Raw genomic sequence first — 25,546 nt, 5'->3', positions numbered from 1 at the left:
CTCCAATTTTGTATCCAAAACTCTTGGTTTTGGCCTGAAAAATATGCTCAAATGAGTTCACTGTGCCTGGTTTTGTTACTCTTGACTGTTTTTTTCACCCCACCTATTCCTTCTGTGCCTTTTTGGTTTTGCAAGAGGAACTCTTGGGCGCTTCCTGTAATCAGCAGATGATGCTGTTTGTTCTGTTTCAAAATCACACTCCGGTGTGGCTGCACAACTTTAGCCTCAGTCAGTTTGCTTCCAAGTGAGGCTTTGGGGAAGGAAGGAAGGACCAGGTCACTTGCAGTAGCTTGTTGAGGAAGGGAGGAGAAGTGCGTTACTTTTTTGGATTGGTTATAAGCCTTTCTCAACTTCTGTGAGGGACAGAAAAGCATCAGGTCTAGCTCTTATGCTATGCAGCAGAGTGCATTTCCCTGCTGGCTGGCTGAGTGTAACTTATTTCAAAAGCTTTCAACATTTACTTAGTGCATTTTGATAGGCCCAGTTAAAGGTATCACTGTTTTATTAACTTTTTCTGTCTTGTGCATTTGCTAAAGACACAAAGCTTTATAGTCGTTGACTCATAAATTTTTATAGGAGATATTTTAGGGTCTGTGGTGGGTTCACCTTTACAATAGCTATCCAGCATTTAAGCAGGAGGTGGACAAAGTGCTGCCCCCGCAATCCCCTGTACTGGAAACCTTCAGTTTACCAATTTATTAGATTGCAGGACTCCCATTCCAGTGACTCCATTCAAGATTGCAAGTGATCTTAGCTGGAGTGTTGGACTAGGATTCTAGAGATCAGGGTTTGAATTCCTACTAAGCTGTAGAAACCTACTGGGTGATTTTGTGCAACTCTCTTTCTCTCTCTCTCTCTCTCTTAGGGTGTATCCACACTACAGGATGAAAGCAGTTTGACATCACTTTAACTGGCATAATGCTATCCTATCGAATTCTGAGATTTGTAGTTTGGTGAAGCACCAGAGCTCTCTGACAGACCAGGCTGAATACCTCACCAAACCAGAAAACTCAGGAATCTGTGGGATAGTGTCATGGCAATTAAAGTGGTGTCAAACTGCTTTCATTCTACAGTGGATATACATCCTTAGAGGAAGGCAACTTCCTCTGAATAAAATTGGCTAACAAAAACCTATCTAGGGCTACCACAAATAAGAATCAAAGTGCCCTGATAGCAACAAAGGGCTTCCTGTGCTGTTTAGCATTTAAAAACACTTCTTTTTTAAAAGCCAAAAATGGAATTCAGGCCACTTTTTTGAAGTTTGTCTGGCCTTCAGAAAGTTCCAGGGAGAAGATCAGCACCTGAACTCACCACAAGGGCCCATCCTGATTTAAGCACATTCATCCTGACAAATTCCTCATATCTATAAGGAGCAACTGAAGATGTAAGCAGAGTTTTGGCTATCCACTGCCAGGTCAGTAACTTTGACAGGATAGCTCAATAAATGCACAAGGTGGTGGTGGTGGTGATGATGATGATAGTGGAACAATGCCATCATTGTGAATGGCATTTTATGGAATAAGAGGGGACTAGAACTTGCAGTCTAAACCTTAATACATGGAAACTCTATCACAAATCACCTTGTTACTGTTATAACATTGTTAAAGATGTGTGTCTCTAGACAATCATGTTCAGTTCAACCCTCTTGATCCATATAAAGGCTGGTTCAAGGGACAAAATCTGCTAAAGGGGGTTTCACAGCTAGCAGAGCACAATGTGGGAGAGCTGTGAATCAGGAATAGGTTAATTCAGACTTCATCCATGAAAGTCAGTAAATAGTTTTTAAGCAGCCCATTGCTTTTCAATCTCGGAAGCCCATGTACAAAATATGGTGCCTTTTCAGGATTGCCCCATAGGTGAGAGATCTTATATGTAAAGTACTTTAAATGTTATATACTGTATATACTCGACTATAAGTTGAGAAATTTATGCCCCAAAATGGACTCCAAAATCATGGGGCAATAAGTTAATACTGCTTATAAAGTTCCTAAAAGAAGTGCCTTTTTTTCCTTTGTAGTCAGGAATCTTTAAACAGTTCCCTGTTTGAGTCCCCACGTGCTCGTGTGTGTGTGTGTGTGTGTCTTATCCCTCAGCCCTCCTTCGTAGTAGCCAAAGCTAACAAACAGCTGGTGAGGTAAAGGGGAGGGAGAGAGAGAGAGAGAGAGAGAGAGAGAGAGAGAGAGAGAGAATATGCCGAGGCTTGCACCCTGTGTACCCTGTTTTGCGAGCCATGAACTTTGGAAATGCTGGTGGTGAAGGGGAGAGCGAGAGTGAAGCTTGTATTCCATTTTGCAAGCCATGAGCTTGGAAATTCTGGTGGTAAAGGGAAGATAGAGAAAGAGAGGTTTGTACCTGGTTTTGCAAGCCATGAGCTTTGGAAATTCTGGTAGTAAAGGGAGGGAGAGAGAGAGAAAATGTGTGTGCGTGCCAAGGTTTGTTTCCCTATTTTCCATGCTGAGACTGTGACCCTTAGGAGAGGTCTAGAGAGGGAGATGTAGAGAGGGAAGTGGTGCTTTGTTTTCCCCATTAGATCTTTTGTAACATGCTGCAGTGTTTGACCCTTGACTTATCCACAGGTCATATCAAAATCCACAATTTTGGCCCCACAAACTGCCCTCGACTTATGCATGAGGTCAGCTTATACATATGGTATGCAAGTTTCATTTTTGTAATTAAAAATACAATGAATAGAGCAGTCAAATTAATCTCACGGCATAGATATGTCCACAAACAGAAAACAGGCATCTGTTGTATTTGATTAGATTTTTTATTAGATTAATTCAAATGCATCCATCTATTAAGTGATATAGGCCTAAAATATAAGTTAGAGTACTGTAAGCCTTCTTATGCATTATAATATGTGGAAGAACAGCCCCCATCATTTGTTTACACCTGTCAGTTGAATACATCAACAGTGACTGCAAAGATATAAATTAAGCAGAAATCTATATGGGGTGGTGGTGGTGGAGCCTACTGCTGCAATGTTGTCTTCTCCAAACCCTCTTCACATTTATATTTTAAAAGGACTGTTATTTTATTTATTTATTTATTCATTCATTTATTTATGGGATTTATATTCCACCTTTCTCCTAAGGTTGTAATCATATGCAAACTTATTTATAATAAAGCTTTGTTTAATTCAGTAGGAATTCTAAGAAAATGCTTCCTCCCTGTCAGTTTTATCGCAGAGGCTACATCTGCACTGCAGAAGTAATCTAGGTTAATACCACTTTAACTGTCATGACTCAATGCTATGAAATTCTGTTTTGTGAGACATTTGATATTCTCTGTCAGAGAGCTCTGGTGCCACAACAAGCTGCAGTTTCCAGAAATCCATAGCTCTGAGCCATGGCAGTTAAAGTGGTGTCAAACTGGATTATTTCTGCAGTGCAGATGCAGCCTAAAAAGGATTTTTATTTTCCTGCTCCAAACAGTAGTTTGGCATGGTGGTGATGGGAACTGGCCTGATTCGAAACCCATCATGTCATCATCTTGTCCCAGGGGCAGGAGTTTCTCTAGCAGAGGACTTACTATATATACTCGACTATAAGTTGACCACATGTATAAGTCGAGGGCTGATTTTGGGGCCAAAATTATGGATTTTGATATGACCCATGGATAGATCAAGGGTAAAACCTGGGGGCATGTAACAAAGGATCTAAAGGATGGAGCAAGGAAAACAATGCCAAAGAATTTACATGATTCCAACATGATTGAATGGAAAAGCGAGTAGAGGAGGGTCAGTGCTTCCAGGACAGATTTCATTCTTGATTTTCAGCAGGGGATAGTTCAATTTTAATACGAGTTAAAGCACAGTATTTACATTAACCCGTGGATAAGTCAACTCAGGTTTTTTGGGTCAGTTTTTTTGACTAAAAGTTCTAGACTTATACATGAGTATATACAGCAGTAAATACTGAGTGAGACTAGACTGTCATGGCAGCATTGCCATGTTTTAAGGCAAATAAATATAAGCTGTTTTGGTGGAGTGGTTGCCATAGAATATTGCTATGCTCCTGATATCTCATTCTTCACAGTATACTGTGAACAGAGAACAGAATGATGAAAGCAACTGAGAAGAGAAAACCAACAATAATACAGTGCTGAGCCACTGTTATGTGGTGGGCTTAACAGCACAACATCCTTTAAAATGTCAAGGCTTGATCGGAGAGGGAATGCTTCTTAGAAGCAACACAGTGGTGGACTTTAAACATTACAAAAATAAATTTGCATTAGAGACTTCTTAATAGCAAGGATTATCCAAGTATGGCAAAACAGGTTGATGAATTACTTCCTTTGTTGTTGTGTGCCTTCAAGTTGTTTCTGAGTTATGGTGATCCTAAGGTGAATCTGGGTTTTACTTGGCAAGATTTGGTCAAAGGAAGCTTGTCATTGCCTTCCCCTGAGGCTGAGAAAGTGTGACTTGCCCAAGGTCACCCAGTGGGTTTCATGGCTGAGCTGGGAATGGAACCCTGGTCTCCAGAGTCACAGTCCAACACTCAAACCACTACGTCATGGCTCTTCTACAAGGTTTTAAAAGAGATCGTTGGAAGAAGCCATAGCAAAATATTTGTAAGTTGTGGTTTTAAAAGTTAAATCATGCTGCCTTGCATTCACAGCAAACTAGATTAATAACTCTGACAAACAGTCAGCCCTTTTTATACACGGATTTTTTATACATGGATTTAAACATACACGGTTTGAAAATGTTCCAAAAAAGTATAAATTTACCTTGATTTTCCATTTTTATAAGGGACACCGTCTTGCTTTGTCATTATATGTAATGGGACTTGAGCATACACGGATTTTGTTATACACGGCAGATCTTGGAACCAAACCCCAGCGTATAACAAGGGTCCACTGTATTCACAAATGCCAACTCATTAGTAGAGGTATGAACAGAGACAGTTGTTTCTTGGCACACTACATATATTAATGCATTTATCTTCACACTCTGACATGGAACAAAACTGTTCTCCCCAACAAAGCTGCTGACTTGACTAGAACTGACTCTCAGCGGATTTATTCTTTTCACATCTCAGAACTGTTTGAGAACGAGCCTGACAGATGAGTATCACCTTACACAACTGTTTGAATGTTTGTGAGCAGTGGCACAAATCTCATCTTTCTGTACCCTGTTATGCTGTGATATTATCCCCACAACTATGTAACTGCTAATATACATTAGGTATGATTTGAACCAGAATGTCTGAAAAAGAGGGTTGAAATCAACAAAAACGTGTACTAAAACAAATCAGGTAGTCTTAAAGTGCTGCTGGATTCCTCTTCCCTCTCTCCTTTCCCCCTGCTTTTAATTGTGCACAGAAATTTAGTTTTGGGGTTGTCAGTCCTTAGTTTATACAGTTACATTTCCTGTAAAATACAGTGGGACTATGCTATTCCACAGTCATTACAAGCTACAAGCCAAATGACAATTATTATCGGATGTGGTTAAATGGATTGGATTTTTAACTTGGATACCATGGTCGAATCCCTGCTTGGCCATGAAAACCCACTGGGTTACCTTGGGCAAGTCATATTCTCTCAGCCTCAGAGGAAGGCAATGGCAAATCCTCTCTGAATAAATCTTGTCTTGTGATAGGTTCACATTAAGTCTCCATAAGTCAGAAACTACCTGAAGGCCCACAACAACAGCAACAAGCCATAGATTCATGAAGTGACCTTTGCCTAGTTTTCTGTCTCCCATCTACAACACAGGAATGCTAATTATTTACTTTGCAAATTTGTTGTGAATATATAAACACTGATGTTTGTAATGTGTTTTGGGTAGAAAAGGTGTAATATAAATGATTTTTATATAAAATATAAAGGGAGACAAAGGCAACCCCCACTGAACAAGTCTTGCAAAGAAAACTCCATAATAGGTTTGCCTGAAGGTCACCATAAGTCAGAAACTTCAAGGCACACAACAACAGAGTACTTCAACCTGTATTTTGAAGGTCAAACATTTCTAATAAATGGCATCTACAATAAAAGGATGTTTTTTCTTTTAAAAGTGCATTATACTGATCACCCAAGAATTTCAGCTAAGACTGATTAATTGAATTAATTATGATTAATGATAGTAATTAATCATTCCTTGGCTTTTAATGTTGCAACATTTAATTGTAACTTGTCACTTGGAAAGGATGTAGGAAAGTTTGTTAGCCTAATTTTCATATTTATTGTTATGGGTGTTTTCTTTGTGAGTGACTGTATACACAGGCAAACATAATTGGACATTTTTGCATCTGATTGCCTGTTTTAGTGATGAAATGAAACCATTGATGGACACTAGATATAGAAAAGGATGGCTTTTACTTTTTTCAATAAAACTTCCTTGAATTCCAGCAGAATGAATTAATTTTTTTGATGCAGTTTGCCTGTTGTCCTTTTCTTGTAACTTCTATCACTATATGCAGCTGCTTTTTTGGACCATCTAGTAGGATGCTATCCAGTTAACTCTCTAGTGCTTGGCAGAGGCATTTCTTGGCTCATTGGCTTAACTCTAAAGGCACCAGAACCTGTCTGATCTTGTAAGTTAAGCAGAGTCAGCCCTGGTTAGTACTTAGATGGGAAACTACCAATGAATACTAGGCACTGTGGGCTATATTTCAGAAGAAGGAACTGGGAAAATCATGTCTGAGTATTTCTTGCCTAATGGGATTGTCGTAAGTCGGCAACGACTTGAAGGCACATGTATACATACATATGAATGAGAGATCTCCTCCAAGCCACCCTATCATCAACAGCCATGCTGAGGTCTTACAGACTCAGGACTGTGCCTTCCTTGATTGACTCAATCCATTGTAATACAGTCTTCCTCTTTTCCTGATGCCTTGTACCTTGGCAAACATTATTGTCTTTTCTAGTGAGCCATATCTTCTCATGATATGGTCAAAGTTCGATAGTCTCTGATTAGGCACCTTGGCTTCTAGGAGAGTTCAGGCTTGATTTGCTCTAGGATCCATTTACAGTTCTCCCTCCTTTCTTGTGTACTTGATATCTACATCCCTTGATTATCCGTGGGAGGTGAACGTAGAGGGTTAAAATGAGGCACGCACCCATGGTGCACACCTGTACACTCCCGCAGGGATGCACCTCTATTCAAGCCAATATGGCTTGAATATACATAGTTTTCCATGGGGGGGGGGGGTGGAACGGATCCTCCAAGAAAACAAAGGGAGGACTGTATTTGTCTTTTTAGCAATCCACGGTATCTGTATAACTCTTCCAAGAGCTCTGAATTTCAAATGAGTTAATTTTCTTCCTACCAGCTTTCTTCAGTGTCCAGTTTTCACACAGAAATTGGAAATACAATGGCTTGGACAATCCTAACTTCAGTATTCAACCATATATCTTTACACTTCAGGATCTTGTCTAGTTTCCTCGGGGCAGTGCTTCCACTCTCCCCTCAACCCTAGCATGTGACGAGGGCATCACAGTGGCGGCACCCTGTACACATGGGCACTGCCACTGTTATGTGGCGCATGCGTAACAAGTGTGCCGTGGTGCATTCTGGTGCACTTGTTACACTGCAGTCGCGGCATAAAAAGAACCCACTTTTTGCGGGTTCTTTTTACTCCACAGGGAAGCCGCCTGCTTTGGCGGCTGTGGCTTCCCTGCGGAGGGAAAACAGGCGCCGGCAGGCCACCCTTTTTGGGCAGTATGTACCGTGCCATAGCTGTCCTTCCATGTACTATTCTTCTGATTTCTTAACTGCAGTCTCCATTCTGATTAATGACTGAGCAAAATTATGGAAAATGTTTAACTATTTCAATGTCTTCATTGTCTGCTTCAAAGTTATGTAAATCAACTGTGGTCATTATTTTGTCTTCTTAATGTTCACCTTTTCATCCTTCAGCAATCATTTCAAGTTTTTGCTGTTTTCTGCTAATAGTATGGAATAATCTGCATATCTTAAATGGGTGATGTTCCTGCCTCCAATTTTCATGCCTCCTTCCTCTGAGTCTAATCCTGATTTACATATGATATGTTTAGTTTACAAGTTAAACAGATAAGATGGTAAAATGCAGCCTTGCCTGACCTCCTTGTCAATTGGAAACCACTGTGTTTCTCCATATTCTGTCCTGATGGCAGCCTCTAGTCCTGAAAACAGGTCAGAAAAATTAAATGTTGTTGCACATTCATTTCTTAAAGAGAATTAGTTTTTCATGATCTACACAAAGGCTTTGCTATAATCTGTAAAGCACAGTCTAATTTTCTTTGGAATTTTTGATGCATTATCTAACTTGGTGCAAACATTATCCAATGTATGTTTGCAACAGGATCCCCAGCGACTTCTTTTCCTAGACTTCTGGCATTTCTCACACCATGTATGGGAAAAGTATTTATTGTAGAATTATGACCATCACTTGGTTTGCATGAGAAATTAAAGCAATGTTCCAGTGGTTACTGCAATCCCTGTTGTCCTCTTTCTTGGATATTGGAATGTATGTGGCCCATCTGTCCGACATTGTTTTATTTTCTATATTTGTTGACAGATTTTAGTTATAAGTTTAATAGAGTCCATCTCTGTAACAGCTGTGTTGATATGCCATCTGTTCCTGGTGATACTTTCTCCCAACTGCAGCTTCCACTTTGCTTTCTAAAATTGTAGGTTCATCTCCATAAAGTAATCTGTTATCCTTTCATCTCTTTTGTATAGTTCTTCAGTGTATTCTTCCATTGTCTTTTTCTTTCTACTTGGTCATGTAATTTCTTCCCCTGCTGATCATAGAGCATCCCCATTCTTGATTTATTTTCCTTTTGATTTGTTAGCTTTTGTGAAAGAGGTCTCTTGTCATTCCGTTTTTGTTGCCATCTTCTATTTCTCTACATCGATTGTTATACTAGTTTTTCTTGTCCCTGTGCACAACTCATTGAACAGTTGCATTCAGGGTTCTAACTCTGTTTCTGTCATCTTTTACTTTTGCTTTTTGTCTTTCCTTTTGTCTGCTTTGACTACATCTGTCATTTGACTGCTTTTGCTACATCTCTCCTTACTATTAATTTCTTCTTATATTTTCATTTCCTGAAAAAAAGAAAAGTAAAACACAGTATAATTATCTGACACAGTACGTCAAATCCCTGCCCACTTTAGCTCGCTCACCTCACTTATTATAATGTTTATACATTCTATTGTTTTGCTAAGTCTAGTATCCCTTCATTCATGCTTCTTACATTCCATGTTCCTATAATATGTGTGTTCATCTTTGGACTTTCCTTTTGCCTCTGATCATGCCAACAGGTAAACATCCTTTTCGCTTGAGCCCAGTTGCATCATTAGTCACAACACTACTCGTAGTTCTTCTTTGCTCTATCCCAGTAGTTCATTGAGTGCCATCCGACCTGGGAGTCCCATCTTCTGGCACTATCTCTTGATTTTGGATTATCTCATCATAAGGTTTTTGTTGCAAAAGATCTACTGATGTCTCCCTCTGTACAGTACTAACAAGTATTAGCTGTGGTGCCACTGGTGTTGTCTCTGAGAAATCCTCTGCTGGTGACATCCCCTGCTATTGTTGCTTCCAAAAAGGTGTTTGGCATATTTATTCTGATTCCTCGGCAAAAGACTGCTGCTGTCAGCATAGGCTCTTGCCTCACAGGAGCATGCAATACTACCATTGTGGAAAGGTAGTGCCATTTATTAAAAGGTGATAAAAATGTCTCTTGTATCAGTTACAGAAGCAAGCCAGGAGAACAGGGGTGACAGGTGGTTTCCATCCCAGTTACCCACAGTGCTGAACCCTGTTTCCATGATAGGTTAAGCACCTTTGAGAATCCCTTTAAACATTGGCCTGCAAACTTCCTATGTTTTTTTCCATTTCTGCTCCCATTTCCTTTCTTACCACCAATTTAAAAAAATCTGTTAAGGAGAGAAAGACAGGATAGCGATGCAATTTTTACTGACTTGTGCAGGGGCCCTTTGTTTGGAACCACCTGAAATTGCTTCTCTCTTGTTACTCAGTTGTCAACCATATTTTGAACATAAGTAAAAATAATTTCATTCCAAGATGGGTTCCATGTGTGTATGAATCAAGAATAGAGCTGGAAATTTCTTACAGGACTATTTGGCTGTAAGTAAATCTTAATTTCTGTGAGACTCATAAAAACAAAGGACAAGTTTTATAGCCTATGAGCAAGTATTAATCATCCTATTTCCCTCCTGTTATCTGCCAGTATTCATTGCAAATTGCAGCATCATTGTTCCCACCTTTCATTCCAGTCTTCTTTTAAAGTTAGAACTGTGGGGTACTTATGCATATAACTTGAAGTTTTAAAAAAAGGTGCAGAAAAGTGTATTTTTGCAATTTGTAACTAATTTCATGTTGAACCTGAAATCTGTACACTTTGTAATCTAGGGCTGCCCTTCAAGTTCTAGCTGGAGCTGGGAGTAACTCCTTTTGAACTCAGCAGGCTATCTAAATAGAAAAGCATAGGATGGTGACGTCAAGGTAACATCACTATGACCATTGTAAGCACCAGAAGTTTTTCCCACAGTAGTGGTGGTTGGGTGGGAGGCTGTAGTGTGGGTATAAAAATACTACGATTAACTCTGTAGTTAAAGAGTTTTTGCAAGAAAATCTTTCACAGGTTTCTAAATGCAGGAGAAGGCAAATGGGGAATGCAGAATCCTTCTCCCATCTATTGCTTATCCATTGTTGATTCCTGTTGAGTAGTTTTTATTAGAAGTAGTCCTGGGTCAGGGGAAAGCATGGGAGGCATGTGTAAGAAAACTGAACATGGTGGATGCAAACAAAAGTAATTTTTTATTTTTTTAAAAAATTATATTATACAGTGACAATACCTGTATACCTTGGATAATATAACTAGATTCAAAAGAGAAAGAAATAAAAATTACAAAAACTTCAATTAATCCAAAATCAAGAGGAGAGAACATCATTATGTGGATGATGAATAGTGACAGGGATACTACTGACATATTAAAAAAGAAGAAGACCAAACACCATAAAAACTTTCAGTCATTTGTATATTATTTAAAATCTCTGATTGGACTGTCAGTTTCTCCATTAGTGCCAAATACCACAGCCTGCCTGTTCAACTGTCCAACTTGTGCGCTTTCAAAATTTCCAGAAATGTTACATCTCTAATTAAACACTGTCAAAAATCTATGAGATTGGATGTGCCCCCGGACTCAGCTATAAAGAATAAATTAACAAATCTGCAAGAAAAATAGTGTGCACCATTAATAGTTATGACACTTTCCTTCTTCTTGAAAACATATCCATGGGTAGTCATGTTGGCCATGCATCAAAATATAACAAAATACAAAATCCACGAAAGAGCCACGTCTTTATTGGCCAGCCAAAAGGCATCATGCAAGCTTTTGAAGTTTCACTGGCTTCTTCCTCAGGCAAAGATGTTAAAAATCATACATTAGGGGAAAAAATTGACAGCGTTAGAATGACAGGTCTACATTTTGTCTCAGATGTTACTTCTGTTGTTAGTTAAGGTATCTAAGGGATGTTAATGGAGGCAGATGCCACTCTCTTTTTTGGCCATGTGGAGATTAGGGACAAAGGGGAATAACATTTCAACTCCATTAGCACCCAAAGAATAACTTGTCTTGAGATCCAGATTGTCCCTGTCCTGTCCCTTAGGCAGAGAACACTGAATTTCTCAAGAAGTTCCGATGTAGAAAGAAATGTATAGGTATTATATAGATAAAACTTTCCAGTTGTATGAATGAAATGAAAGAGTCTTACCTTTTTGGGAGATAAAAACCTCAAAAAGTTAAGTCCCAGTTCATTAGCGCCCTCTTGCCTGTTGCGGCAAAATTCATAATTGTGCAAAATTGAGTATTTTCCTCCTTGCTTATCCTGGCCTTGAAATCTTTCACAAGTTAATGCTGATCTAATACCTTCTTGTGAGTACCCTGAAGCCTCATGGATGATCTGTCTTCTATAACCACTCCAAACTCCTGCCCTGACCATCCTTGATGGAGAAGGAGGAGAATTTCTTCCTATCTGAAGCTGAATAATGGCAGAACTGGCCAGCCGGCATTTGCTTCCTTGCCCTGCAGAGCTTCCTTCCCTTCCTCCTACTCTTCTACCCTCCAAGATTTGCCTTTTTTTGTAATTAGGATTCCCAGATCTCAGGCCTAGGCCCTCTTCCAAGGTCCTCAAAGCAAGAGGGATCTCAGGGCGAGAGCACTGCTTTGAAAAGCATGTCTGCATATATTTTCCTCATTTTTTAAGCCTGGTGTTTTTGTTTTGAATGGCATACTCTGAGCAGCTGTAGTTATTGATTCATGTAATTTTTAAATGACATCACCAGGATCTGCTATTAAAAATCTAGGTCTTAGCTTTTGCCCTGAAATAACTGAACCTGGCATAGTCCTGATCTGGAAACCCTGCTGTTAATTGCTAGGCCACACAGCAGACCTTCTTCCACTTGACATCATCCACACATCCTGCAAGTATGGGCTCTTGACTTATTGGGAACTCTTGACCTATTGCTGGCTGTGTGAGTGTGAAAATCAAGGGGAGCACAATTTTCTGTGCTTGGCAACATTTCTTTCCAGGACGTCCTGTGGAAGCATCTGGAGGCTGGTTGGTTGGCTGGAGATGGGACTCCACAGTGCAGATGTTTGGAGAGGAAATCTGAGTCCACTTTGGGAACATATAAGTGGTCCCTGGTTGGACTCCAGCCAGTCTTCCTTTTATGGATGTGAGAAAAGTAGGTTCACTGCTTAAGGAGGACTAGAATTGGCAGTGGACATGCATTTCAACAAAATAGAAACACCGTTCCCACTTTCACCAAAGGCTTTTCTTCTGAGCAACAAATTAAAGGATGACTTAATAATGGAGATGAACTGAAAGATTACTTTGAGCATGAGATTAATGGATCAATATTTGTCTTTAAACAGATGAATGCTAGACAGTGCAAGACAAATAAGAAGCAAAGAGATATAATGATGACAGTGAGGAACAGAAATAGCTAACAGTTTGTTCATGTTTAACTTCATTGTTTCAAATATTCCAGGCAGGGATCTCTCCCTCTTTCTCTCTCTCACACACATTTTTGTGTGTGTGTGCAATTACCAATTTTCTTTTTCTTTGTTCTGTTCTTTATTTTTGAGTGTTTAGATACAGCACTTAAATGAACTTATTTGAAAATAATACAATATTAAATTTGAACTGTACATTTAAATATATCACCATTCCAATCTGTGCAAGTAATAGTGATGGAAGAAAACTTTAGCCTAAGAAAAATGGCATTTATTTTTTTCCCCTGGAAAGGGAGAAGAAAAATGTCTTAAAGCTGTCTTAAACATTATAATCAATCATGTTTCTTGAAATACCAAAACAAGAGGAGTAATCACAGGCTGCCAGGCTGAATTTCCAATAAAAGTCACATGGGAGTTTAAAGCCCAAAAAGTTAGATACTCATTTATAAAAGGCATGAAAATTATATGATACACACCAAATAATGGGAAAATAGCATTTTTTAAAGCAACCTATTTCAGGAAGTTAAATAAATGGATAAAAAGAGAAGTTATCATTGCTGGAAATTTTGACAATATGTTCTGTGCTGTTAGATAAAGCTAATAAAAGCACAGAACACTTAGGTTAATTTAGCATTACAAATAAGAGCCATGAAACTCACTGGATGACCTTGGGTCAATCAGTCTCTCTTGGCTTGATCTACCATGCAAGATTGGTGGTTGGGAGGATAAAAGTGTAGAGGTTATGTATCTTGAGCTCACTAGAGGAAAGAAGAGACATAATATAACTGACAAATGACAATATATCAATAAGCCTGGCTTTTTACAGCACAGTCCTAAACTTGTTTACTTAGAGGTTGGTCCATTGTATGTTGTGTGAAGTACTCTCAAGGAACTATCAGTGGATTACAAACTGTATAACAATGATTGAACGTTTTACAGTATGTCTATTTATACTAGTTACTAGTTCAAGAGCAGATGACATGTTTATGTGGTTTATATATCAAGCAGTATAGTAGATCAACTCTGCCTAAATACCCTAAAGGCACCAGATCCTGTCTGATCTAAGAAGCTAACTAGTCAACCCTGGTTAGTACTTGGATGGGAGACCACCAATGAATATCAGCTGCTGTAGGCTATAGTTCAGAGAAATGGCAAAACCACCTCTGAGTATTTTTTGCTTGAGAAAATCCTGTTAAATTCACAGGGTTGTTATAAGACATGATGCAACTTGAAGGCACACAAACACATAGTACAGTCGCCCCTCCTAGCTCATGGATCTGAGATCTGCAACCTCCATTATTTGTATTGGTGCATGCGCCTGGTGCACACTCCTGGGCTGTGCGCACGGGGGCACACTATTCAAGCCTATGAGGCTTGAATACGAGCGATCTTCCATTTTCGGGGGGGGGGGGGGTCCAGAACGGGTCCCCTGCACAAACGGAGGGCCAGCTGTACATGTCTTTATGATTAGGCCAGTGATCTCTGCTGTCCATGTGGCAGTGATGCTGGCATGGTGATTAAAAATGGAAATGAAGCTGAAATAGTACATTGCTCCAAAAACAAAAATAAAAGAAAGTGAATGAAAAAATTAAAAGGTGAAATGTTCTTCATTATAAATGTTACTCTTGGAGCAAATTTTATTAGACAGGGAAACTTGAAGGCATTTGGAAGGAACATTTTATAAGGTTTTGGTTTTATAGAAGGGGAAAATGTTAGGAAAACTAGAACAGGTACAACAATTCAGTCTGTAAGATATAGTGCAATCCTCCATGCATGTCTACTCAGAAGCAAATCCTATTTAGTTTAGTGGAACTTATTTCTAGTTAAGGAGAACCATGTGTCTCCTAGAAGTTTTTGGACTGTAACGCCCATCAGCCTTATCCAGTATAGCTAATGAGGAGGAACTCTGGGAGTTCAAACCCAACATCCAGAGGGCTCCATGATTATCACCGTGGTGTAAGCTTTAAGTTTGTTGATGTATATAGCATGGTTAAGAAGCATGGGAATGTAGCAGAATGTAATGATATGGTTGTACAGGTACACCTCAGTCAACAAAGCCTCTGGCAATGAAGCTCCTATTTACAAAGTCTTTCTACATGTGCCCAGCCTCTTAGTTGTCTGTCTAATTGAAGCTTTTATAGTAGCATTGGCATTGGAAGGATGATGAAGGAGAGCTGGGAAAATATAAGCTTTCTGTGTTGGGTTGTAGCAGTGTTTAGTATAGTAAACAAAGCAATAAGACTTGAACTGGGAAAGAGTGGGCTTCTGCTCTTATGCTATTATAGCTGTATGTGCCTGCCTATAACAGGCAAGGTAAAGAGCAGTTGCCACCAGAATCCCCAGCAAAACAGAGAAAAAAAGAGCAGATGAGCCTGCTTCACCAGCTACCTCAGCATGTTAAAAAAGTATTGACCAATAAGTTTGGCCATCAGGATGGAAATTGTATGAAAAATGGAGGTTGATAAAAGAAAATGTCATCCATATGAGATGCATTTTGGAAGAAGCCTTCAAGAAGGTTCACATTTGTTTTGGTTTCTTATGTAAGGCTTACCTTACTGTTTGGGTTTTTCCCCAAATGTGTGCATTGTATGTTTTGAATAAAATGTGTCTTCTTTTTTGTGGTATAGGAATATATCCCTATTCTTTCCATGTTATTTCTGCCTCTGATACTGATTTTTTTTGTTAAAGAAGCAATGTTCAGGAACACATCTACTTGGTATATCTGTTTTAGTTAAGTTATAAACAGATTAATCTATACAGCTCTGGGATAAATTTTATCCCAACTTGAAATGAGTAAGTTTCTGTTGTTTTCAATAGGTCTGCTTTAGGTGGAGTTGACATTTGACTTAGCTCAGTGTGTATTTGGCTACTAACAGTGCAGCATGGATATTCCATTAGCCATACTGGACCTGACTGTGGAAGTATTAGATTAAACAAAACCACTTATGCAGCCACATTTGTCCACTCACACTTAGTGAGATGCCTACATAAAGTCATTATCAAATTGTATATTTCACAGATCATTTTTACTTCTCTTTTCAAGCCTCAAAAATCTACCTTTTGGCAAAAGCATGGGAGAGCAGTACAGTCTTGACAGAGGTAGAAGACCTTTGTGCTCATCTTCCATATTTTCTTAAATAGATGAGGTACTAATATGTACATTGTTCATTGATGGACCTTTTAGCATATACCCTTACTACCATAATTTCTTGGATTGACACTACCATCTATCCACTAGTTCATTTGTTTTTCTATATCTTTGTGCTGAAATTATGTTTTTGTCTGATTTGTTGTTAAAATATGTTAATTTCTTTTTCGATTTTCTATTTTTTACTATTTAAACAAGTTAATAAAGTAACTGTGCAGTAGTTAGAACAAAAATGCATTGTTTGACATCTAAAAAAATTATCAAATTTCAAAAACAAAGCTATTCTATGTTTAAGGATGGAAACACGCAAATCTGCATGTAGGTTACAAATGAAGTGGTATGGTTGGAATATGCAGTCTGTAAGTATTAGACTAGAATGATGGTCACATTTGGCTACAGTGTAATTAATTTATTACATCTTATGTATACATAGTGGGTCCTCAGTATCCACTGGGGTTTGTTTCCAGGACCCCTCGTGGATACCAAAATCCATGGATGCTCAATTTCCATTTTATACAGTGATGTAATAAAATGGGGTCCCTTATATTAAATGCCAAAATGAAGGATCAGTTGTAATTCCTTTAATTTCTAAGATGCCTTGATCCCAATCTGTCAGAAATGCAGGGTATAAATAAAAGTTTGATAATGTTAGTATTGCTAAGAATAATGATTCAGTAATTGTTACTTTATCTGTGTCTTTTCATATGTATCAATCTAAAATATTGTTTGTTTAAGGCAAGCACTGCTTAGAACTCTTTTGGGAATAAGGTTTGAATTGAAAAAAGAAGGAAATGTGATATTAACAATAAATAAGCTTCTCTGGAAGCCTTTCTGGCTGAATGGCAGGGTATAAATATTCTAAAGAAATAAAGAAACAGGCAAACAAGAGGCTGAAGATTAGCAGCAATATTTTTTCCATACGATTTACCCTTAGGCAATGTCTATGACTCAGATAATCAACTGACTGTGTACATGAATACTACTGACACCATGTACATGAAATACACCCATGAAACTCTTCCCCAAGCAGTATTTCCTCATTGTTTCAATGCAATTTTGGGCAAGCAAAGGAATGTGTAACCATAGCTGTCTATTACAGTGACACAAAATCTTTTGCATACATTAGCATATGCATCAAAAACTTTGCAGAGACAAGGAACTGTCTCCTTAACATTAATTATCTTTGTATATCATGATGGCATTCTAGCACCAGAAACTTAAAGAGTCAAAGTTTAGCAAAAAAAAATATTTATTGTTACATTTGGGGATTGTTTTGTGGGGTGAAAGCATCCTGAGCCTCTCTTTCTCTCATTGGACATATTTCATAATAGGATGTATAGCATAATAAATAGATGTTAGATTTTATATAAGGTTATTGTACTCAGTAGCTTTCTAAGTACACTTCTTCCTTTACATTCACTGGGGTTAGGGGCACAGGACGCCTGTGAAAGGGGGGGGGGGGGGATGCAAATAAATAAGTAGCAGTTTTTAACCTGAGAGAACACCTTTCTAGGAATTTCTAGGTCCTCCAGCAGAACTCTGTGGTCAACACATGCCAGAATTTGACCATAAAATCATGTTTCAAGAGCTACAAATGCCTAGAGAAGTGTTTTCTCTAAGAATCTTTAGCTCCTCCGGTGCTACTCTATGGTCAACTTCCAGCAGAATTTCTCTGGATGACCTAGAAATTCCTAGAGAAAACATATTTATCAAACCTAGAAATAATTAAATCTGCAAAAGTCAAAGCTGCAAAGATGAAGGAATGAGTTTATTGTAATGTTGTTCTGGTTGTTGTTGCTTTAAGCTACTTTTGTTGCTTTAAAGTATTTCAGTGGTTGTCTTAAAAGTCCCAGTTGCTTAATTTTGTCCCATATGTGGAACTGCAATGTAACACTATAGAGGTATTATTTGCTGCATGGTACAAAATAACTATAAAATGTATGCCTGCGACATGACACAGTTATGTATATAAAATGTAAAGTCTTCTTGAGGAGAATTTAAAATTCAGATTATTTAGCACCCTTTTAGGACATCCTCTGTAGGCCAAGAAGCCAAATTCTAGAATAAAAATACCTATTGAAATTATGGACATCTTAACTTTTTTTATCTTTACAGGAAGAAATGCTGCATAATTGACTGAAATATATTCAACCAGAGATGTGTAAGAACAGAGCAGAAGTGTTACAAATATCAGTGAGATGGAAAAAAAGAACTGTCCAGATTAACCAGTCTACATGGTGACTGTAGGACAGGAAAGAAGATAAAGGGAAGCCCAAAAGGTAGGTCTAATAATACTGATTCATTTGGCAAGGCCAAAATGTAGAGTTTAAAGCAGAGGCTGAGATCAGAACTGGAGAGGCAATCTAAAAAAGACCACATTCTGACAGCAAGACCATGTGCAAAATCAAGATCAAACATAGCAGAAAAAACAAGGGGAAGATGCAGTTTCAAGAACAAGGTACAGTGTGCTAAGCATCAGACACCTCACCAGTTACCAGACTGCTGGGTTACACAAAGCCTACAGCCTGCTTGTTCCAATAGTAGGCCCGGTACACACCGCCTGCAAAAGGCGGGCTGGAGCCGCCTCTCTTTGCTGTGCAGAGTTACCACAGCAACCAAATGGTACCGCTGCACAGCAAAAAAGGAGCGCTTAGAAGCACCTCCTGTTTGCTGCGCAGCTGCAATGCAGCAAAGCGCCATAGGATGGTGCGGCAATGTCACAGCTGTGCAGCGCCATTTGGATGCTGCGCAGCTGTGACGTCACCGACGTATGGGTGGGACCATGCAATTATGGCAGCCCCCACGCATACTAGGGTTAGGGAGCGTGTGGCTGGTGCGTGCTCCCTAACCCTAGTATCTCCAGGAGTACGGTGCATTTGGGTGGTCTGTACTGCACAGTAGATACACTTGAAGCTGAGACTTCAAGAGCCCTGGCTGGCTCACACTGTAAAGAGTTAGCTCGGATCCAACACTTGAGTAGCTCTCTTACTGTTTCAATGAGAATATTGAGCTCCCATGTGCTGTTCCTCTAGGACTGGCAGGTAGCTTGGTTTTCGCCTCTGAATCCATGGGTGAGGTAGTTGTGAGCCCATCAGAAACCTCACTCATGGGTCACTTCAAGGTGCATGGGGGTTGGGGTTTCCTATGGAAGTGCTGGTGCTATGGGAAGGTGTGGGAGTACTGAATCCATGAGATATTCAAGTTTGGAATCTTCATCTGGCTTTCGCTAATTAGGCTATTTAATAATTCTTCAGAAATGTGAAGTTGAAGGCTTTCATGGCCGACATCCATAGTTTTTTTGTGGGTTTTTCAGGCTATGTGGCCATGTTCTAGAAGAGTTTATTCCTGATGTTTCACCAGCATCTGTGGCTGGCAACTGACCTGGCAGAGAGGGTGTGTGTGTGTACACACACACCAACTGTGTGATCCTGGGTAAGGAGAAGAGATTCCCCTGTTAATCTGTGTATTGTTCTGTTGTTGATGGCTGGGCCTCAGGGTGGGAGGACATGCAAAAGAGGATTAGTGTCTGCTAATTGGTGATCATTGTCTGCTGGGAAAGCCCCTGACCCTCAGTCGTTTCTCATTTGCATTTGCTGAGTCCTGGTTTTGGTGTTCTTCAGGACTGGTAGCCAAACTTGATTTACTTTAAGGGTTTCTTTTTTCCTGTTGAAGTTGTCCAAGTATTTGTGGATTTCAGTGGCTTCCCTGTGCATTCTGACCTGATAGTTGTTTGCATGGTCCAGAATTTCAGTATTTTCAAACAGCATTTTGTGCCCAGGATGGTTTGGACATTATCTCAATCAACTATATATTCCTCACATAATATCTAATAATTTCACTCCACTAGTATGAAGCTTTCATCACTTGCAGAAACCAGTTTTCAACCTTGCTCAATTTTCAAATCCAGTGCTTGTATTCCACCATTGTTTGACAACACATTTGATTGCATTCATATGGGTGTTTCTTTAGTTAACTTTACATAACTACTAGGGCCAGTTTCGCCTGCACTTTCTCTTGTAACTAATGTTGGATGTAATCCATTGTGCTAGAGGCAGAGAATGGGGAAAATTTTCCTGGGTATAAAGTATTTTGGCTTAAGTGTTCAGAAAATGATTTCTCTAAGGATCGGGACAGACCACCTGAAAAGGACAGCCTGCCGGTGGCCTAATTTCCTCCAGAAAGAAGCTGCAGCCACCAAACCACATGGCTTCCCTATGGAAGAAGAAGAATCTGGAAAAAACAGGTTCTTTTTAAGCCGCAGGGGCAGTGTAACAAGTGCGCCACTGCACGGCGCTTACATAACAATGGCTGGGCCCTTATAGACAGGACGCTTCCATTGTTTTGCCGCCCGCCCTTACTAGGGTTAGGGACCGTGAGGTTGCCGCTCAATCCCTAACCCTAGAATCGGCACCAGTACGCCTCTTATTGGTGGTATGTACCGTGCCTAAATCTGGATCTAGGTTAATTTAAATATAAATAGCAATTCAAGAGTAGCAATATAGATTTGACTTGTACAATATAGACTTGATCCAGACAAAACGGAGGTACTCATTATAGCAGCACCGAACCCAGGTATAGGGATACAACCTCCATTCCTAGATGGGGTCACACTCTCCTTCAAGGACTGTGTTCGCAGTCTGGGGGTGCTCCTAGATCCGTCGCTCCAAATGACAAATCAGGTAAATGTGATGGTCAGGAGCACCTGTTATCAGCTTTGGCTGATACGTCAGTTGTGCCCTTTCCTGGACATTAGGGATCTTGAAACCATAGTACATGCACTGCTAACCTCCTGTCTTGATTTCTGTAATGTGCAATACATGGGGCTACCCTTGTGCTTGGTCCAGAAACGTCAACTAGTACAGAATATGGCAGCCAGATTGGTCTCAGGTACATCCAGAAGAAACCATATAACACCGATCTTAAGATCACTTCACTGGCTGCCCAATAGTTTCTGGGCGCAGTACAAGGTATTGGTTATCACCTTTAAAGCCCTCAATGGCTTGGGTGCAATCTTTCTCCGGGACCGCCTTCTTCCGTATAATCTACCCCGCACACTTAGGCCCTCTGGGAGGAATTTGGTGCAACCTTTTAAAAACTAGACTGTCTGCAACCTCCCAGAGGACCTTTTCAGCGGTCACTCCCAGATTATGGAATGACTTGCTGGATGAGATTCGTCATATTACCACCTTAAACAGCTTTTTAAAAGCTGTTAAGAAGGATCTCCTCCGGCAGGCCTTTCCTGGATAGATAAGAAAAGAAGACCCAACTAGTTGACCTCTAATTGAGTACAGTTACTGTTCATTGACTATTTATTGCTATTGTCTTTAAGTAAATTTTAATCTTATTTGGTTTAATTAATTGTATTTTAAAGGGTGGGTGGGATTAGGGGTTATGTTATGGAATATATATTTTAATGTTGTAAGTCACCCCAAATGCATTGCGCAGAGGGGTAGGATAAAAATAGATTTATTATTATTTTATATTATTATTTTCATTATTATTATAACACTGAACAAGGAGAGTCTCAAGGGGCGACTGTTGGTATATTTCCTTGTAGCTCTAACTTCTGGAATAGGCATATTGAAGGCCTCTGTTCTGTGAGAACCAAGTGGGAAAACCTGAACAGCTTGAACAGAAGAATCTTCTCTCCTTTGTATCTCTTCCCCTCCTGATTTGGAAAACTGTCTCCAGGCTGGATTTTTTTTAAAAAAAGGGACAGGGCAGATCCTAACTTAAGCACTTTCACAAAATGGTGATACATGTAAAAAGGGAAGAATTTTTGGCGGGTTACAAACCTCCATTAGGGACGTCCCGAGGAAGTCCCAGTTTGGAAAAGGGGCGTCTCTTCTAGATGCCCCTTGCCCTATCACGGACTCAGTCCGTACAAAATGGCGGCACCCTGTTCATACGGGTGCCGCCATTTTGACGTAATGGACGCTCTGCGTCCGCACGTGGTGCACCGGAAATGATGCCGCGAGTGCGCCCTTTGGCACTCGTGGCGCCTCTTCCAGGGCCTGATAAGGAGCGCGATTTCCACGCTCCTTCTCTGCAGCATCCGGGAGCTGCGCCATTTAAAGGCTGCAGCTCCCAGACGCTGCAAGTGGCGGCGGAGCCAGACCGCCGCTTTTCAGCGGTCTATAACCCGCCCTTGTAACTTTAATAGTTCTGTAGAAAAGGGACTTTCAGTTATAACCCTTTTACGCTACACAATTATAGCACTGTATTCCATTTTTAACTGCCATGATGATTTCCCATCAAATTCTGGGATTTGTTGTTTAGGAAAGTACTAATGGAACTTTCTGGCTAAGAATTTTAAATACCCCTCTCTTAAGTGCAGGATAGCTGGCATAGCATAGTGGTTTGAGTGTTACTGCGGATACCATGGTTCAATTCCTAGCCCAGCCACAAAACCCTTTGACAGGTCATATGCTCTCAGCTTCAGTGGAAGGCAATTGGAAACCTCCTCTGAATAAATCTTGCCAAGAAAACCTTAGGGTCACCATATGTTGGAAATGACTTGAAATCACACAACAGCAACAAAAGTGCAGATCTCAGGACTCCATAGATGCTGCCATGACAGTTAAAGTGGAGTATAATGTAATATAATGCATTTCCCACACAGCTATTAAAAGTACAGGTTCCCTGTCCTCTTTTTCATTTGACCATCATACTTCACCATCCCATTCTCTGGCTGGTGCTTCTATTAAGTAATGTAGAAGGAGTGCTAGGTGGATCTGGAAGAACTCATGCTACCTGTTCTACCTTACTGGGGCTTCTGCCTGCAGCAAGGTGCTCTGGGGATGAGAGTAGTGTGTTCAGACCTGTTCTGGCAGAAGCCAACATATTTGGGTTTGACTCATGGAAGTTTGCAAACAACAGGAAGAGAAACTAATTGGTTTACATGTTCTGGCTCAGGTGTGAAGAAACAGCAATTAAAAAAGAAATTAACAACATGCTACAGGGCTCCTTGCTAGTTTGGACTCAAGTGGATATGCTAGTTTCCCAGCAGAGAGGGTCCTGTCCTCCTGTAATCTGGGTTTAGCTCCTCCTATTTGCTCCTGTAGGCAGGGACAATAAACAAAAGACCGGCCCCTATATAGGGAGGAGCTAGCCCCCCTGAGCCTCAGTCAATAACAAGCCAAGCGACTAGTAAGGTAATCAAGGAACTGAACTTTAGTAACATCAGCTAAGGGTTAACCAGAACACCTTAGAAAAAACTAGTCCAAAAACAAACAAGAACTCAGAAAAACCAATCCAGCAACAAGAAGAACAAGGCAGGTCCACCAACAGGCAGGCAGGGTCGGAGGCCGCAGGCAGCACCCAGGTGGGCAGGATGCCAGGACCCTTCTCTGCAGGAAATGAACGTGTCACGGTAAGTACCCAACGTTCCTTTTCCCAGCAGAGAGGGTCCTGTCCTCCTGTAATCTGGGATTTACAAAAGCCCTCTCGAACTGGGAGGGAGGTGCTGCTAGGAGACTGTGGGCCCCGACACAATCTGTTGGAGGAACCTCTTTTGAAATGACACCTCTATGGACTGAGACACGTCCAGTTTGTAATGTCTTATGAAGGTTGAAGGCGACTTCTGTGTGGCCACCCTGCAAATATCTGACAGGGAGGTGCTAGTGGTCAAGGCCGCAGAGGTAGATGCACTCCTGGTTGAGTGCACCATCAACCCCTCGGGTGGAGTGAGATCAAGAGTTCAGTAGCTCTTTTGAATAGAAGACCTGATTCACCTAGTCAGAGTCGAGACTGGTACCTTGCACCCCAAAGAGTCCAGGCAAAAGGAAAAGAACATCTCAGATGACCTTAAGGTTGAAGTCCTCTTGATGTAGATTTGAGGGCTCTGCACACATCCAATGTGTGCCAGGTCTTTTCCAAGTCCTTCTTAGGATCGGGGCAGAATGAAGGCAGGAGAATGTCCTGTGACACCTGAAAGGCTGAGTTGACCCTAGGCACGAAGGTAGGGTCTGGACGAAGGCACACTGAGACAGGCCTAAAAATACACAAGTCTTTATGTACCGACAGGGCCCCAGCTCTGACACCCATCTGGTGGAGGGAATTGCCGCGAGGAAGATGACCTTGAGGGAGAGGTGTTTGAGGAAGGCCTCCCAAAGGGACTTGATCGGACCAACCGTCAGAGCCTTTAAGACCGTGTTCACATCCCAAGATGGAAAACGATGTCTGGTGGGCAGGCCCTGTTGGAAAACTCCCCTCAACAGCCTCTTAATGTGAGGATGGCTGCCATTCTAGCTGCTCTCGTATGGAGCAGAAACGACGTGATGGCAGACACCCGCCTTATAACCATGTTGGGTCAAGCCCTTCTTAATGTCATCTTGGATGGACTATAGCAGGTCAGCCACTGAAAACCTGAAGCAGTTGATGAGAACTTGCCTAAGCAGTGGATTATGTGATCAATCAGAATAGAACCTGATCTAATCTGGACCTATGGCAGCTTCCAGCCTGTCACTGATCACCTTGTCAACTGGTTATAGCAATGAAGGTGATATTAAGGTGATTTCATTTGTAGTAATTAAGACTTACCACTCTGAAAGAGGAATGTTAATGTCTGACCTCCAATTAAAATTTCAAAACAATGTGCAGTTCTTTACTGGAACATCTGTGACCTGTGTAAAATAAGACTAATTCCATGGTTAGGCAAAGAAGACACTGGATTAACCTTTATCTCGCAGACATTGGTGAGTCCATGCAGAAACATAGATGGCACTCTGTGTTAACAGGGTATGTGGTCAGAATTAAGTCTGATTTCTTTTGAGGATGAACTTGTCTAGAGACTTCAAAAATCACCCCAACTCCATGTAGCAGACTATCATCCACCTGTATGAAGGCTGAGGGGTCTCGCGGCTAAATGAACTGCTGATTAAGGAGTCATGAAATGGGAACAGGGGCCTTGGCAAGGATAGCCCTCTGGTATCTAATTTTGAGGAGAGAATTTTCTCCACAAAAGGGATCTGTCAAAGGAACACAAACCTAAATTTAAAATAGTATAGTGGGCCCTCGATATGTACTGGAGTTGGATTTAGGACTTTGCATGGATACCAAATCCATGGAAGCTCAAGGCACATAACATATAATCGCATAGTAAAATGGAGTCTCCTATATAAAATAGTAAAATCTTAGTTTGCTGTGTTGTATTTTTGTTTTGTTTGTTGTTGTGTGTGTATGTGTATATATATATATATATATATATATATATATATATATATAAGCTGTGGGCATAAAGGTGGCTGGTGTAAGTCTCTATATGGAGCTGTATGGTATATTAAATCTGAGCATTTTTGCTAGCAGAAAACAAGGCATAGGCACTAGGGAGTCTGTTTTTCCAGCCTCAAAAGGTAGTAAACAATGGTGTTGTTTGGACCAGACCATGCCATGAAAACCCAATCAGGGATAAGACACTCACCCAC

At 40.4% G+C, this 25,546-nt stretch overlaps 1 protein-coding gene across 5 annotated transcripts in view; it reads left to right on the top strand.

Moving 5' to 3' along the window:
* Positions 1-25,546, top strand: part of LOC149323929 (beta-1,3-galactosyl-O-glycosyl-glycoprotein beta-1,6-N-acetylglucosaminyltransferase 4-like) — a 47,984-nt gene that overhangs the window by 2,543 nt on the left and 19,895 nt on the right. Inside the window, exons 1-2 of one of the 5 annotated variants that reach the window (XM_089494271.1) lie at positions 1,163-1,414; positions 18,237-18,400. The gene's annotated coding sequence lies outside the window, so the exon portion shown is untranslated. Of the gene's footprint in view, positions 1-1,162; positions 1,415-2,172; positions 2,345-16,025; positions 16,120-18,236; positions 18,401-25,546 lie in introns of those variants that run through there. The other 4 variants (XM_089494285.1, XM_089494293.1, XM_089494276.1 and 1 more) reach the window with 4 other exon arrangements.

Source organism: Sceloporus occidentalis, unplaced genomic scaffold (assembly GCF_023333645.1).
Source record: "Sceloporus occidentalis isolate IW3139 unplaced genomic scaffold, rSceOcc1.0.p SCAF_1, whole genome shotgun sequence".
NCBI classification, from domain to species: domain Eukaryota; kingdom Metazoa; phylum Chordata; class Lepidosauria; order Squamata; family Phrynosomatidae; genus Sceloporus; species Sceloporus occidentalis.
Note: the sequence above shows the minus strand (reverse complement) of the source record. Positions and strands in the feature narration are given on the sequence as shown.